The sequence below is a fragment of the Arachis duranensis genome, chromosome 9 (genome assembly GCF_000817695.3).
Source record: "Arachis duranensis cultivar V14167 chromosome 9, aradu.V14167.gnm2.J7QH, whole genome shotgun sequence".
Classification (NCBI taxonomy): domain Eukaryota; kingdom Viridiplantae; phylum Streptophyta; class Magnoliopsida; order Fabales; family Fabaceae; genus Arachis; species Arachis duranensis.
Window position 1 is genome coordinate 100,476,610 of NC_029780.3, and position 14,888 is coordinate 100,491,497.

The 14,888-nt window shown below is 31.5% G+C and overlaps 1 long non-coding RNA gene across 4 annotated transcripts; it reads left to right on the top strand.

Moving 5' to 3' along the window:
* Window positions 1-8,413: 8,413 nt before the first annotated feature.
* LOC127741631 (uncharacterized) lies at window positions 8,414-10,297 on the top strand. 4 transcript variants are annotated; one of them, XR_008002720.1, is made up of 5 exons: window positions 8,414-8,519; window positions 8,610-8,732; window positions 9,290-9,488; window positions 9,887-9,955; window positions 10,213-10,297. It is a non-coding gene; the product is annotated as an uncharacterized LOC127741631 (long non-coding RNA). The 4 variants fall into 4 exon arrangements; XR_008002719.1 differs by having other exon boundaries at window positions 8,610-8,728; XR_008002718.1 differs by lacking the exons at window positions 8,414-8,519; window positions 8,610-8,732 and adding exons at window positions 8,853-8,878; window positions 9,057-9,127.
* Window positions 10,298-14,888: the final 4,591 nt, after the last annotated feature.

The window sequence follows — 14,888 nt, forward strand, 5'->3', positions numbered from 1 at the left end:
TGCGCACACCAAAAAAGATTTTTAAAACGTGTGCATACGCATAGAGGTGTGCGTACGCACAGGTATCAAGTTTTGCAAATCTGTTCGCTCGCACAAGGCGTGCTCGCGCCCTCAATAGATTGCCCTTCGAAACATGTGCATGCACACAGGTTGTAAATGTTCATTGGGTATGTGCGTGCATAGGTTTAAAATTTTGCAAGGGTGTGCGTGTGCACATACCAGAAATCACAAAATTCTGCAACTCTGCAAAATTTCAGATTTTGACACCAAACTTTGAATGATCATAACTTCCTCTTCAAAAATCCAAATTTTACAAACTTTATATCGATTTGAAGATTTTTCAATAAGCTTTAGTTTCAAACAAATTTCAATCAATTTTGAAAACTGAGGCATAAGTTATGATCAAACAAAGTTTACCAAAAACCAACTTTTACTAAAAGTTCACAAATTACCAATTTCCCAATTTTCATAACTCAAACCAACCAAAACCACATAAAACTATTCCAAACTCCATTTTTCATCAAAATCTACCCTCTATATCATATTGTACCATCCTGACTAATTTTTCCTTCATGTAACATTATTCTCAACCTCAACATCAAATATATAACATTAAAATCAATCTTCATTCACATTTCCACCCATGTTACCATATACTCAATCTCAACATCACATATATCATTACCATTCACTTTTCAATCCACATAATCATTCATAATCATCATATCATCATCAACCATCATAATTAAACTCAAAATCATCAACCCATCATAAATCATCATGCATCATTATTCAACAACTCAACAACCATTTTAATTCAAACATATCCTATAGGTTACTAGCTTAAGTGTCCATGAATATTATATACTACATAGAGAAAACCAAAACCATACCTTGGTCGATTCTCAATATGAACCAAAAACTCAAATTGAGCTTTCCACCACAATTCAAGCTATCAATCACTCCAATTAAGCACCAACAAGCTCCACAATTTCCAATAGTCACAACTTCAAGCTATAACACATAATTTACAATACCTCAACCTAGGGTTCATCATAATCAAAATTTCACAAGGGTTTACGAGTAACTCACCTTACCCTCTCTTCTTCCCTTCGCTTCTCAAGTTGAGATCTAATCCTGCACTTACATCTACCACACGTGCATTTGAAAATTTGCTCGCACTGTCCTAATTCATCCCACAGTACTTTCAATTTCCCATAATATGCGTCATGGCCATTTCTTCCTGCTTACATCTCGTCAAATCTGACTTCAATTGTTGTATTCGTAATCCGTTCATAGCGTGTTCGAGATCCATGATACAATCATGGATTGCGCTGTCCACCAATCCTCAAGATTAGATGCACCTTGTTCTAGTTTCATGAGAGTTCCATCGATGAATTCCTATTTTCTCCGAGCCCGAAGTGATATTTTCACAGCTCTAGCCCATTCTTTATAATTTTCTCCACACAGCTGCACTTGCATGATTACATTTCTTGGGTTGTCACTCGCATTGAGGTTATATGGCGAGTAAGTTTTTTTAGTTCCTTTTTCTGAAGTCTCTGATACATTTATAGAGTTGTTTCCTAAATCTGCTGCCATGGTTATGCAGCCTAGGTTCCTTTTGTGTTTGTCGGTATTAGAGTATACTCTGAAACCATGTAGAAAATTTAACCTATTTTCTATTAGTCATGAACACATCTATATATAACTTTTGATATGAAATTATATCAAATATTTTCTATCTTAAAAAGCATAATTTACTATCCTAACAAATTAGAATGCATAATTTTCTATCCTAGTAAAGATATAAATGAGAGTATTCTTAGAGTATTATATTTATACTTAAATTATAGAAATATTATTAATATAATATTTCTATGTATATCTAAATTATCCATTAATACTTGTCTTGCAATCACTAAGAAATTCCGAGGTCGAACTCACTCTTTTTTAAAAGAATTATATCTACTCTCTAAATTAAGATTTTGCTACAAACTTAATTCGATATATTATCGAGATTACAAAAAATCATGTGAAATAATTAGTATGATTAAAAATTTTTATTATTTTATATAAAATTCTATTATTTTTTATATTATAAATTTATCATCGATACAACATTACTGACATGGCACAATTACAAAAAGTAATATGGCATAAGTTCATTCTATAATAAATTTGCATTCACTTTTATATGATAATAATAAATAAATATATTTAAATACACACAATATGTAATAACCAATATTATAATTTTTTTCTTTATAATTTTTTAGATAATTAAAAATAATAGATGAGTTTTTATTTTATAATTAGTTATTAGTTATAAAAAAATCTATATAACTCTTAAAATAAAGAGTTGTATCATAATAAATTCTATGATAATAATTATAATAAAAACTTATTAGTAATTTATATTTTATATATATTAAAGTATTTGCTTTAGTAAATATTTGAATTTATAAATTATATTTTTATGGACAGTCACATGAAGAGGTAATTTTTGCATTAGTGCAAAATTATAATTAAAAATGAATAACAAAGTTCATCTTATGTTGTTTTTGAGCTGTATTGTTATATTTGATTATTTTGTACATATAACACTAAACAAATTTATAAAACAAATATAAGTATTAGTCTTCTTGCTGAATGATATACTCTATAGTGTAATTTTGATCTTGTGTCAAAGTTAAAAGTAGTTAAAGAGGTTTTTGTCGGTTCTTGTGAGAGATTACAAGATCGATGAAATAATAATGTAATAGTAATAATGGTGCTGTTGATTATATATATAAATAGATAATAACAATGCACAATAATAATAATAATAATAATAATAATAATAATAATAATAATAATAATAGATGTATAATTGTATCTAGTCATTGCTTTATAATTGAAATACTTAATGACACGTAATAAATTCAATTAATTAAGAGTACTGATTAATGAAATATATTTATTTATAAAAAAATTTATAACATATATGAGAGAATTTCTTCAATGAATACCACCTCTTAAAATGAATGATATGGTCTAATAAAAAGAATTTTTTTTAATAATTATCAGTTATTTAAAATAATTAATATAGCACAATAAAAATCAATAATATGATGTAAGATTATCTCACAATAGTTTAATATTAATTTTTATATAATAAAAATAGATAATTTTAAAAGAAGGCCCAACTTTACTATAATTAGATGCAGCTGACTCTTCCAAATAGAATAAAGGTTGCTTTTATAGGTGGATCTAATTAACGCTAAGTGGTGTTTTTTTTATAGGGCTGCTTAAACTATTTTTAATAGAAAATTTATCTTAATTTCTATTTATAATCTATTTGATGAGTTTGAAAACTCTAAATTAATATTTATGAATTATGATGACTAAACATTAATAATTTAATTAATTACAAAAATATTAATGGGCTGACTAAATTAATTTTTGCAAATACAGGTTTTGCTTGGGCCGAAAGATGTTTGCTAGTCCAAGACACATTCAGTAGTGATATAAAGTTTTATCAATTACTATGGCTGAATTAATTATCATGTTATATGGGTCAGGATAAATTTTGTTGTTGTAAGACCAAATCAAAATCTATAGCCATGTTGAATGTTTCCTACTTTATTGGGGCTGAATTATTATGGGCCAAGTTGATCTATTATTGTTACAAACCCAAGACTCTGGTAGTTGTCCGAATGCATAATCTGAAAAATAATCCATCAGAAAAGCAAATGTTATCATTTGTCTTGTGTCTTCCAACGAATTCCATTCTTTTTCTTAGCATGGATTTCAAATTTAATTTGCTAGCATTGGAAACTTGAGAGAGATTATCATTGTTATAATTGATGGCATTGAAAGCTACACGCTTCTCGGGAAAGTAAAAGCAACTTTTACCAATTAATTTGTTTAACTCATTTAATTGCTTACCTTTCAAGTTGTTTCTTTTCTCTCATCTCTTTCTTCTCTTCGGTCACTTCAATAGAAATTATGGAAGCCATGGAAGCTACTTTGAGCTACCGAAAAGAAGGAAAGGCACGTCTAAAGACCATCATAATGATGGCAAGAAAACATAAAAAAAGTAGTGGCTAAGATCTTCAACCATGAATGGTAAGATATGGTGATAAGATCTTGGCTTCTTCATACCAAAAATGGTAGAAGGAGATTCGGCTAGCAAGGAAGAGATTCTTAGAGGCATGGCTTGTCTCTGATTATGCTTAACCACCACAGAAAGTAGCTAGGTTGGCTACGTGATGAAAAAGGCAAAGATTAGAGCAAATGAAGCCATCATCATCATGAAGCATCAAGGGCCAGAAATCCATCTTGGAGAGCAAGCCAAGGATGGAGCGCTCGGATTGATGAAGTCTGATGACCAAGGAAGAACTAGAGGTATTTGCATGTTGGGTTTCGCATGAGTTACCTCTTCTCTCTCTTTGGCTGAACCGGTTATGTATGAAGGAAAAGAAGTTAAGCTTGGTTTTTGTTTTAACTGTGAAGGCTTCTCCTCTCTATAAAAGGGGTGAACAGTCACGGTTTGATTCAAGGAGTTAGAAGTAAGCAGTGAGAGTTTAAGGCACAGAATTCTCATATCTACCTAAGCTTACAGATTTTCTTCTCCTTCAATGTATTCTGTTTTGTATTTTTTGTTTAATTTTGTCATGTCTTGAATCTCATGAAAAAAGGCAAACAGTGAGGTTTGTATGAAAAAAACCATAGAGCGGAAAAAGGTAGAGAGTGCAAAATTAAAAGAAAAAGTCATAGATGTCCTTAGAGTTCCTTTGTTCATCTATGTTGTGTTTCATGATTCTGTGGGAATCCCCTTGTAAGTTGGGTTAGCACTTTATAGTTTGTAATCAGAATGATTATAGTGAAATTCCATCATTGTTGCGATGGAGACTGGATGTAGGCTGCACTGCACTTAGCAGCTGAACCAAGATATATTTGGGTGTAATTTTCTCTCTCTTCTACTCCATTTCTGTTTCTACTGCACAGGAGGCAAAACCAAAAATATCTCGTGCCAAGTGACGAGACAAAAATAAAAGTCTCGTGGCTAGGGACGAGACAAAAATAAAAAAGTCTCCTCAAAGACCAGAAAGTGTAATCAAGAAAAAGGAGGCTAAGATTCAACCCCCCTTCTCTTAGCCACTGAAAATCATCACTATATATTATTTTTTATATTTTAAATAATAAACAAAAATTTAAAGTATCTCTTTTTTCAATTAAAAAATGAAATTTAATTTTTATTATAATTTTACTTAATTAATTAATAAAAATAATTAAAATTAATATAATAATTATTTTTTTTACAATAATATTTTTAAAATGTATAAATTAAAAAATAATTTACTATTATAAAAAGAATTAATATTAAAAAGCTAATAACTTCATATATAACAATAATACATTATTTAATTCAAGCTTAAATTAATTTGCAACATTACTTAATATAAAGAAAAATATAGTTAAATCTTATAGTTGACGACGCACATTGTAAAATTGTCATGTGTTTAATTAAGTCCTTTTTCAATTGTCAATGATGCTGCTTATTCTAAAGTTGGACATTTCTTTCAAGAAATTAATGATATGATGCAAAGTCTTACTCTTTCAATTGAAATTGTGATAAGCCATTTTCGACATCGTCATATTTTAGATCTTGAGCATAATTTTTTGTATAAGTATCTCTTTCATCCTCAACAATCATATTATGCAATATAAGTTCTCATTATGTTTGCAAGCTTCTTTTTTCAAAAGCGGACTAGACCACATATAATTGCAAAACGTATTTGCAACACTCCGAATGCTCACTCCACGTCTTTTTTTTGTCATTCTTGGTATTGTACAAATAACTTGTATTTTTTTTCTTGTAGTTTTGATATTGATTTGATAAATGTGGTCCATTCAAGATATATATCATCCGTTAAATAGTATCTCATAGTATAATTATTACCATTGATAGTATAATTTACCTCCAGAGTACGATCATTTAGAATATTATTGAACATTGGTGAATGATCTAATACGTTGATATCATTATTTGAACCAGAAATTTTAAAGAATACATGTCATAACCAATAGTCTGAAGATGATACAACCTCAAGTATTATAGTTACAACCATGATAACCACTCATGTACATACCTTTTCACGTCTTGAGACAGTTTTTTATTGCCAATTCATGCAATGGATGCTACCCAACATATGCCAAGAAAGCCACAAGCCTCCATCATTTGTAGGAAGCATTGTATATCATTTGAATTTGGTTTTCGCAAATATTCATCATCAAATACCGAAATGACACCTTCAACAAATTTTTCTAAACATTTAATTGTGGTACTCTCGTCTATGCGCACATAATCATCAACAACATCAGCTGCTAGCCATATACTAACATCCATATTGTAGCAGTGCATTTTTACAGTGGTGACAAGCTTCTTCTTCCAGTAGCATCGACCCTCCATTGGAAATATGGATAGGCATTTGAGAGGGTGTTTACTACCCAAAGAAACAAATGTCTTCTCATTTGAAACCTCCATTAGAAGATGTTAGCATTATACACCGACTCATCTGTAAAGTAATCTTTGAAAAGGCAATTATGTCCTACTTCTCAATCTCTGTTGATCCATTTACGAGGAGTTGGGAAAGAATTTTTCTCAATGTCTTCTTTCTCTGAATCATTAAACAAACACTCATCAATCTAATTATCCATGAGTGTGTTATCTCGCCTTCTTCTTTTATTATATAAAGCCTCATTAAATATATCATCAAAATTTTTAACTGATTCTTTAAATATAATATTTAATATTCTTTTGACACTACAAGAAAATGGAACATTTGTAACAAAAAATTTGTATCAAATTTAAAATTGTTACAAAAAAATAATATTTTGTAATAATAATTTTTTATTGTTACAAAAGAATAATGTTTTGTAACAACATTACAAGTTGTTACAAAACATGATAGTATTTTGTAACAACCTGTTTTATTTTGTTACAAATTATGTTAGTTTTTGTAACGATATAGTGTTTTGTTACAAAATCTTGTAATATTTTGTAACAAAAAAAAAACAAGTTGCAAAAATTCAAAATATTTTGTAACAATTTTTTTTTTGTTTCAAAAACTCAAATTGTTTCGTAACAAAACAACTTTTTGTTTCAAAAACTCCAGTTGTTTTGTAACAAAAAATTAATTTGTCACAAAATTCAATATTGTTTGTAACAAATTAATTATTTATCACAAATTATAAGCATATTTTATAACAATTTTCTTTTCAAAATATTAAGCATTTTAAGGGTAAAAAAAATTGTGTATATATTTTTTTTAAAATAATTTTATTTTATTTCAAAAATTAAAATTTTTTATGTAGTGTGTAAGACTTAAAAATTTTAAAAAATTTTTATGTAGTTGGACTGGGTTATGGATGTCCAGAATTCGCCCCCAGCGATTTGCAATTAATGAGCTCACGTGACAAGGGTCGCGTGTACGCGTGGGTCACACGTACGCGTCACCTGGCAAAATTCATCCTCACGCGTATGCGTGGGTCACCCGTACGCGTCGCATGAGCTCACGCCTGAGCGTACGCACGCATCACTGTGCGTACGCACGGCTGCTAAATCTTCTAAATTTCATTTTTTCATGGTTTCTTCTCTTTTACAAGCTCTTTTTCTCACTTCATCAACTCATACTTTCCTTGAAAACCTGAAATCACAACAAACACACACGCTCACTGAGGGAACGAGAATCAGAGAGAAATAGAACAAAGAAGAGAAGAGGGAGTCCGAGAGAGAAGGAGTGCGCTGGTGGAGGGAGGAGCTCGCGCCATCCTCGTGAACCGCCGCTGCCTCGCGCCGTGAATCCTGTCGCCCCTGCAGCAGCTATCTGCGCCATCGTACTTGCCACGAAGCCAGCGCCGCCGAGCCAAGCGCCGTCGCGTCACTGCGTCTGTGCCGTCATGGATGAGGAGAGAGGCGACAGACAGAGAGAGAGAGTCCGCGGTGGAGAAGAGAAAGCGCGCTCGCGAGGGATGTCGAAGCTGTGCTCCGCCGCTGTGCTGCGCGAGGTCGCCGCCATCGTCATCCTCGGCGGGTGCCCTTGCTGCCGCTGGTGGAGACGAATCCGCCGCTGGTCTGAGCTAAGAAGAAACGTATGGAGAGGTGGTGAACGAAGCCATCGCAGGAACCGCCGTCTAGAAAGGGTTCATGTCACCATTGATGGGGCTAGCCGGAACTGTCCCGAGGTTTTTGTCGTTGATTTTGATTTTGTTCTGTTTCGGTTGAAGCCGTTGCTGCCTCTAGTCGCTCAGGTCACCCTTTTCTATTCATTTTTATCGAATGCATTATCCTTTATTAAAATTTGTTTGAATGCTGTTGAATATGCTGTTGAACATTACATAACTGTGGAAATATAGATGTGATTGTGTCAAACGCAGCTGCAAATCCTTCTGTTGACTCTATTTTGCAAACCAAAGACTCTGTTCTTGACAAGCTTTAGGAGATTAATGTTAAGGCCTCTATACTTCTTCTCAAGGTAAATTAGTTCAAGCTGTCAATTGTTTGTTGTTATGAGCTAATGTTCTAATTGATGTGTTAACAACTTTTATGTTCTTGCATGATGCAGCTCCTCACTTGCACAAAGGCTCATATGTGGTTATTATTTCCTCCATCGCCGGCTTCAATCCTCCTGCTTCTATGTCTATGTATGGAGTGACCAAAACAGCCCTTTTTGGACTTACTAAAGTAGGTACTTCACTTGCCCTACAAAGTGTTCTTTGAACATCTAACAAAACTGCATATATCTTCTTGTTTTTAAGTCTGCTGCATAGGCCTTGGCTGCTGAGATGGCCCCAAACACTCGTGTGAACTGTATTGCTCCCGATTTTGTGCCAAGTAATTTTGCCTCGTTTATTATCAGTTATCAATCATTATCTTATTGCTCCCGGTTTTGGTTCTTTAATTTCTATCATTATCTTATTGCCTTCAAGCTGTCATGTACTCAAATTTATGAGGAATCCGCAAAAAATCTTAATTATATTAAATTAAAATACCTTTTAAGGGCCAAGGTTAGGCACTGTATATAGAGAATTTGATGGAGGAATATGTCACCAGCTTTAATGAAGTGACACAATTTTGATTGAGGTAGGGACTAAGAAAGCTTTGAAGCAAATGTTGCATAATAATGTTTTTTTACTTTATTAATGACCTATTGATTATTGATTATATATATTAGCTTTTTGTCATGGCTCCTTCAGGAATTATTGATTATTGAACCACTGTAATTTGGTATTTAACTTTGTGCAGGATAATTTTGGTAGACTGCATGATAGGGGCAAAGAAACACCCAAAGTAATGAAGCAACTTGGTTGCCATCAACAGTTCATGGACCAGTTCTAATTTGAAACTTGTACAAAATGAGACCTTGCTTTCTGATTGGAAGCAACAACAAGAGCGTGATGTCGAGATTATGAAAGCTCAGTCTAATGTTGTCAGCATCCGCACGGTGAGCCTTCCAACATCTTCTGTCCTTTATTTAATATGCCTTTATTTATTTATTTTGTTTTGTTTTGCTATTCTCCTTTTCTTGATTGAATTTGTTCAGTAACTAGTATGTTGATTGTCGTTGTACACTAGATGCTCTGGCTTACCAAAGAATCTAGATATTTTTTACTTGGTTTTATATAAATACCAAGTGTCATGTGTTACTATTTGTTATACTTACCAAAAAATCTGGTTTTATATATTCTCCTAATTTCTTTTTTGTGCTAATTCTTTCTTTTTTAATACTCAAATGGATGGTATTATTTAATAAACATTCTAACTATGTTCAAGTTGTGCAATTCTAACTATGCTAATAAATATGCTAACAAGCTTTTATAATTTATTTTTTGTGTTTAATAGGCAAAATAGATCCATATGTTGTGATACAATACAAAGGGCAAAAGTAAAGGAGCACATTTGCTAATAATGGTTAGTTATATGGCATATTCAACTTTATTTTAACTTCATGCCTAAATTTGGTTTGGTAAATTTGGTTGGGTATTGGCTGAGACATAAGTTGTGAATTTGTTGTTTTTGTTGGAACCGTAGACGGTGGAAATATCCAAGTTTTAGGGGAGGTTTTGCCAAAATTTTTCTAAACATTTTGGATAAAACTTAGTGGAAAAAATTATAGTTAGTGTTATATCTTGTTTCTAATTTTTTGTTTCGATTTTTCTTATTTACAGGAGTGCTGAAATGGTGACCACATGCTACCTTGAGGGCTCAAGAGTATTTTGATTCATAGAGACACTAATCTATGTTAGAACTTTTAACTTTTGGTTGAACTTATGCAAGACATATAACTTGTAGAACTAATCAATGTACTTACTAATGTTATTTTGTTTAAAAACAATTTTAGCTAAAAGGATCTTGTTTGAATTATGTATGTTTTTGCATATTATATAGATGTAAACTTGCTTATTAAAATAGTTAATATATTAGTTAATTTAAACAATAATTTAGTAAATTATGCATGTAATTTGTATTAAAAAATGTTACAAAATCATGTTATATTTTGTAACAAATTTTTTTTATAGGAAAAAATAGATTGTCACAAAAAATACCTTGAAGATCAAAATTTGTTACCATTTTTGTAACGGTTTCTGGTTTTTTGTATCAGAAAAAATTGTTACAAAATATCATATTGAATTGTAACAGTTCCATTTTTTGTTACAAAAGCTTTTTGTAACGGGACTTACTGCAACGGCCCCTTTTTTTGTTACAAAAAACTTTTGTTTCAAAATTTCGACGTTTTGTAACAATTTTTTTTGTTACAAATATGGCTTTTTCTTGTAGTGTGAGGTGAGAAACTAGCTTTGAAATGAAGTTTGTGATTGTAAATATTTGATAATTGATATTTATAAGTGTATTCATAATAAGTAGCTACTTTTCAACGGCTAATTTTTTCTTGCCTAATTTTGAAACGGCTAATTTTGTAACGGTTACTTTCATAAACAATAATGCATAATAATATTGACTAATTTTAAAAGTTACATCACAAATAAATAAAACATACTACATCCTAAAATGGAATAAAACAAAGTACATCACGTTCGATAATACATAATAAAAATAAAATAGACTACTTAACTCTATGAATACAAGGAACCATTAAGTAAACTACTTATTAATTATTTTCTCACATGCAATCTAATGAAGAGTTCGTCGTTTTTCACTCATTGTATACGTGTCAACTTTAAGTATTTGCATATCCATTTTTCTTTTCCTTTTCTTAACCATCCTTTCCATTTTTCTTTTCATTTATCTCCATTTCTTTAATATACCTCTAAATTTGTAATTCTTGTTCATTCATCACCAATTGAATTTGTAACTCCTTTTCTTTGATTGTCATAATCTTTTCTCTATATTCCCTCTCCTCTTCTCTTTCCTTTTCTCTATCCATTAGTTCTTTTTTCCTAACATTTTTAATATTTTCTATGAGAGATAATTTCTTAACAACCGATAATTTTTTTCGTTAAGATCTTCAAATATTTGTGCTTTTTTCTTACTCTTTTTCTTGATTTTCTTTGATCTTTGTGGGCAAAAAGGAGAGTCTACACCAATTTTCTCAGCTAATAGTGTTTTTGGATTTGATGATGATAAATATGCTTCAGTTGCATTGGCCTTAGTTCTCTTTAATCCTTCACTTTGTGTTGGTACTTGACTTCTTTATTTTTGTTCCAAACAAAATATATTCTAATGCCTCTCGAAAGTGAATTTTTTACTATAATTTGTTGAATAAAGTTTATAGGCTAATCCCTTTATATCAATAGCGTTCGAATTACTCCTTGTGTTTTGACTAGCTTAATCATAGCAATCAGTAAATTGTACAATTGCGATGTCTTGTTGATCTTATACCATCATTTCTTACATGCAACTATCTCTCCTTTTATGTCAGTGCTAAATTCTATGCAATAGTCGTGAATTCAATTTCAAAATATTTTTTAGTCGGTACCAACTATATATAAGTTTAGTTGAAACATTCAACCATGCATTAATTAACATCTCATCCTCTTTCCATTACCAGTGTTAAATACTATCTTGCCACGATTTTTATTTTCATCATCATTGGGGTCGATAATATCTAATTCACGAGGGTTGACAAAATCAAAATGTTGCAAATTTGGACTAGATTGTATCGGAGTTTGAAGGGATGGGTTAGAAGAGTCACCAACACGAGATGAGTCATGTCCCAATGCATTGAATTGAGTTGGAGACGATAAGGATGTTGGAGTAACATTTCCAATAAAAGAGTTAAATATGGATGAAAATGAATAATGTGGTGTTTTTAACTTTTGATTATGTAGTTGGAAAATAAGAAATTGATTATTATAAGAAACTTGAAAATTGAAATTAAAAAGATTTTGTGGATTTGGATTTTGAAATGTATTTGTTAGTGTGAAGTTTTGATTTAGAATTTGAGAGTTTAAAGTTTGATATTGTTGGATATTTAAAATTTAAAAAAAATATATAAATAATTAAAAAAGAATTAAATTAATTTAGATCTATTTTTTTAACAAAAGAGGGACTCTTTTTCGAAGCAAGAGAAAGAGTCTCTTCTAATTTTTTACTCCAATACATAATTTTTCTTTCTTTCTGACAGCACAGTGAATGAAGATCCAAAATTTTAACCGTTAAAAATGTTCTTACTGATATATAAACTGCCATCGAAATATTTCATAGCAGAATTAAGTTACTACATCACTATTTGCTTGCAATGCAAAATCCCTCAAATTGGATACATTTGCCAAAAAAAAAATTAAAATTCTAATTGTACTAAAAAATTGATAAAAAAAATACATTATAATAAAAATTTATATAAAAATATTCTAATTATTTTAACAAAGTCGTGAATTTCAAATTTACTAAAACCTAATTTTATAATATAAAACACATAACAAAATAGCTAATAAATAGAATTTAAAATTTAAAATTTAGAATTTAAGATTTAAAAAAATTATATTTTTTGTGAGAGACTATTATTAAAAATTTTGGTGAGAAAATTATTTATCTCAAATCAATTGCTGAGGAATATGTTAGCACCTAATGCGTTAATAAGTAGATTTTTTTATTGTTAAATTACAGCCTCGATTCAAATCGAAAGAAGAGTTTTATGAGTGAATTATGGTTGATTACATAATTTCTTCGGCATTGCTATCAAAGTTACAAAACTACCCCACAAACTCAACATGCAAAAAGACAAAGTATTACAATGCAAATATCAAAACAGAATAAATGAATCAAAATATAAACACCAATCAATATATAGTCTTCAACCTATTGGAGATCTCTTTTAATTTATAAGAATCGGAACTTTTGAAAAATTTTAATTTAAACTAATTTTAAATTATATATTTATTTATAATTTTAATTTTAAAAATTATTTTAATAAAAATAATTAAAGATAATTTTGATTAATTAAATTTAAAATAAATTAAGATATTTTCAAATTTATCCAATTTTATAATTATTAAGTTATTTTCGATATTTAAAATATAAGTTGGTAGTTATGAATTAATAAGAATTTTATATGATTTGATTTTAGATAATTTATATTTATATCATTTAATACTTTAAGTTTTAAAGATAAAAAAATTAATCTTATTAATTAGAGTATTTGATTCCAAATAAAATAGTATTTTGATTTAACAAATAATATTTTAGAATAATTTTAAGAATTCAATTAGTTTCAAATTAAACCCCAAAATTTTTAATTCCATACACAAATTCTAATCCTAATTAAACTACAATTTTTTCCTTTACTCCAAATAAAATCCTAGTCGTTAGTCGTTACTCTTCTTTTTCCCATCAGCAAACACACACACAAAAAACAACACAACACACACGCAGCTTCAGCTGAAAGGAAAATAAAGAAAAAAAAGAAAGGAAAAGAAGAAAGGGGGCCGCGGGAAGAGGGGGAAGAAGAAGAGGGAGGCGGTGCGGTAGGTGTCACTGCCACCGCCGCCGCTGCTGTTGCAGAGGAAGAGAGGAGATCCGAGAGAGAAGGAGAGCGCCAGCGGAGGAGGAAGGAACTTGTGTCAGCCTCACGAACCACCGTTGCGTCGCGTCTACTGTCGTCTTCGCGGGTTCCTGTCGCTGCCGTCGTCCTCGCCGTGAAGCCCGTCGCCGTGCTGTCGCTTTCCGTGCCGTCGTCGTCGCCGAAGAGAGCCAGCATCGCCGTCGTCCATGGGTGTAGCAGAGAAGAGAGATCCGCGAGGAAGGAAGGACCACGACCCGTTCAGCCGATGCGCCAGTCGCCGGTGCCGCCTTCGTCTGAAACGCCGCCAGATCCGCCGCTGCCGAAGCTTCTAGCTGCGCCTTTGTAGCCAGAGAACGCCGTTGCTGCTGCTGAGATACACTGCCGGTAAGAGTTTTAAGTTGGTTTTCATTTCCTTTGAGTTTCCGAGAGCTTTATCATCGCTACATGTTTGTTATAGTCGCCGTCGTCGGAGTTCTGGTTGCCGCAGTCGCTCGAGTTGACTGCCGGGGCAGCTGCCAAACCGGTTCAGCGACCGCCGCTGCTTCATTTTCTTATTACAGTAAGTGTTTATGTTTCGCAAAACCCTGTGTTAGTATTCTGTTATGTTTGGTTATAAACTCTGAGGTTCTGGTAACGTAGGAGCCTTTTCTATAAACTAGTTTATTTTAAACTAGAATTGTTTGATGATTGGATTTTTGATGGTATAGAATTTCACAAATGAATTCTCGTTGCAAGTATAGTTCCTAAACCAAGCAATAATCTTTTCAAGCAAAAAGTTGTTTGTCACTAAAACAAACCCCTAAATTTATAAACCGAAGTATTCAAACCTCGGGTCGTTCTCCCTAGGAATTACAATAGAGTGTTTTGTTATTGGTTGTGAGT